Raw genomic sequence first — 3,201 nt, 5'->3', positions numbered from 1 at the left:
CTAAATGTTGAATAAGGCTTCATATCCATGAAATCTTGACTCCGTGTTTAGCTTTCAGCAACAAGGATTGAGCTCATTGCTTCATAGGTTCTACAACTACAACTGATATTGATGATGGTTTAAGATGGCCTCTGAGTAGAGAATGCTAAAGTGTATTAAGTGTATTCTCTTCGGAGAGAAGATGAGAGGGTTTCCGTCTACTGATAGTGGGACAAAAGAGTGGTTAGTACTTCATTCCCCCTCCAAACCCATTCCCACGATTTCTAAACTAAGCAATAGAAATGGATGTGTTGGAGAACAAAAATAAAGCAAAAGAAAACAAAACCCAGGTTTGTGATGTGTAAAGACAAGTTTGGAAGCTTCACAGAACTGCAGCATTTCCAGCTGAACCCTAAATTTACATGAGAGGAGCTTTCATTGTAGCAAGACATCTAGGTGATTCATAAACACACTAAATATGTTGGTGAATTTTTCAGCTAAATTCTGAACAGAGTTTAGGTAAGAAATGATTTTTTATTTGTTTTGTTTCTCGTTTCTTGACAAACGTCTGTCCCCAATTTTTACCCAAGTCAAAGATCCTTGACTTTAAAAACCAGACAATAAGTATCAGAACATTCAGGGCAAAGTCTTCTCCATTTAATTGCTCTGTTCTCCAGCTTTCTCATCTGTAGAATAATAGGAGGATAATAGACACTACTCTGTCAATTTCAGAGTTATTGTGCTGCTTAAATTATAAAGTGAGAAAGTACTTTCTAAAGCAAACCTGCTATGCAAATGTATGTTGTCTTTTTTTACTATTACAAGCAAGCATAAGTTTCAGAAAACATTGATTCTCTGATATATTTCTCATATATATTTACATATTTTAGGTAGAAAAAATTTCTATGTGATTTATGTTACATTTCTGCAATTATAAGTTTGAATCTATAGAATCAGATCAAATCTTCTAGACATTTGGATATTTGCCTTGGGCAGTGATTTGGGGACAATTGGAGCAGACAGGAAGACATCCTATTCATTCACTGTGTTCTGAAGGTCTTAAAATGCACCAAACAATGGATTTGAACCATTCTTAGTGGATATGTCATGTTTGATATTTATGGGACCATCATGGAGACAAGCAGATGCTCTTTTTTTAAAAAAAAAGGCTCTTTTCAAGTTTCCCTTGCAAAGCACAAATAGTCCTCATATTAAACAACCAAGCATGCAGCCTGGCCCTGCACCGACAGTAATACGTTTTTTTCTAGCAAGCATACAGATGGCTGTAATGAATAACCTTAGCTCCTCCTCAGATTCAGTCTGGCTGCCCCTCTGTTTTCAAAGAGTAAGTAAGATGTGTGTCATTTGGGAAGTCATTATGTGATATAGCTGCCGAACATTTCAACCCACAGATGCCCACAGAGGCCCTAAGCCCACGTTGGTTAGTGAGCAGAGTGGTCCCCAGTGCCTAAGTCAATTCCTAGTGGTAAGTGAGGGGCTTGGTAGGGCAAACTTACTTGTCTAAGTCATTAGAATTCAATTCAGTGCCTTCCTGCTTCTGGAGTATTGTACAACCAGCACATCTGGCCAGGTCTGCTCAAGCATTATATGGTGCCTCCTGGAACCAACCAATGGGCCTCCCGGAGCCAAGAATAGACTACCAAAAAACAAGTTAGTCACTCGAGAGATCAGATCCTGATGGCTTCCTCATCCCTCTTAATAGGGAGAAGTATCATTTTCCAAGCAATGCTTTGTGGGTCTGGAGCTCTGTGCTCCCCACCAGGAACATAACGCGTTCACCCTGCAGTGCCCGAGCACGCAGGAACACTGTCCTGAAATGACCCTCATCTGTTCTGTAACAAGGAACTTATTTGCGCATCCTCCCTTCCTTTTCCAAATTGTGTGCTCCTTTTCTGACCAGGCCTCTGTTTATTTTGATTTTGTGTTAACTTTAGTTCAAAATGAAACATCTAAAAAGAACGTTTGCTAAAAAGGAATAGCAAACAATTATCCCCAAACTAATAATAATACAGTGATAAACTTCATTTGTACAAATTGATAGTTAAGTCAGCCTAAGAACTCAGAGTTTTCTCCTAAGAGAAGTTCCATGCCAAACATTCAGGATTCAGTGTTGAGGGAGATGTGTGTCTGACCTTGGTATGGTCATGATAAAGACAGAAGTGTGCATTGAATAGGATAATTAGTGGTATAATAAAGGTAAAGAAGGAGCACTAAAGGCACTCAGCTGCTAAGCAAAAGTCTGAGGCTCAAATCCACCAGTGGTCGCATAGGGAAAAAGACGTGGCAGTCTGCTTCTGTAAAGATGTACCACTTTGGAAATTCTCTGGGACAGTGCTACCCTGTTCTGTGGAGTCATGAGGAGGCATAATCCACTCCATGGCAGCAGGTAAAGGTAAGTAACAATGGTTGTCTGCGCACACAGTAAAGGCACACGCCTGCAGGGGCACCAGGAGGCTTCCTGAAAAAAGGATGAGTTGTTATTACTGGGTCCCCTTCAGTCAGTTCTGACTAGCGTGCTCTCTGTGCACCATAACATAACACTGTACACTCTTGCACCACCCTCGCCATCGTTTTGTGTCTGAGCTAGAGGAAAATGTGGGAAAGGAAATCCCAGGAAAGAGGAATAGCACAAGCAACGGGACGGAGGAGAGAGAAATCTCCGTGGAGAGTGGCTGACAAGCAGTTTGGAATTTCCTGGAGGAGAGCAGCCCTTTGAAGAATGGCGGAAACAGGGCAGCAAGGAAGGTAAAGGTTATGTGAAGCTCTTCAGACTCCATCCTGCACTCCAAGCCGCTGTGGAGCTGGGCAAGGGCTTTGAACGGGAGCAAGGAAGGTGCTTTGTTGAAACCAGCACTCCAGCCACCACCTCCGCTTTGTGCAGCTGGCAAACAAGTAGCTACTACCTGAAGCAGAGAGAGAAGTCAGTGAGGAAACGGCTCCTGTCGCCCATATGCAAAGGATGAAGAGATTGGACCAGGCGAGTGTGGTAGTTACATGATTTCAAGTCAACTTGATAAATAAGTGTAGGATGGATACTAGCCTGTCAATCACCTGATGATGCCTCCTTGTGGGTATGGCCCTCTCATAAGGATTCTGGAAACTTCCTCTCTCCCTCTCTGCCTTCACTTTCCTGTGGACAAGCTACATGGAGACTTGCTGAGACCTGCAAGGAGTCTCTCTCTCTTCCTCTCTCTCTCTCTT

This window comes from Echinops telfairi, unplaced genomic scaffold, assembly GCF_000313985.2.
Source record: "Echinops telfairi isolate 266 unplaced genomic scaffold, ASM31398v2 ScPeMD7_7473;HRSCAF=8511, whole genome shotgun sequence".
In the NCBI taxonomy this organism is placed as follows: Eukaryota; Metazoa; Chordata; class Mammalia; order Afrosoricida; family Tenrecidae; genus Echinops; species Echinops telfairi.
This window is presented reverse-complemented; position numbering follows the sequence as displayed.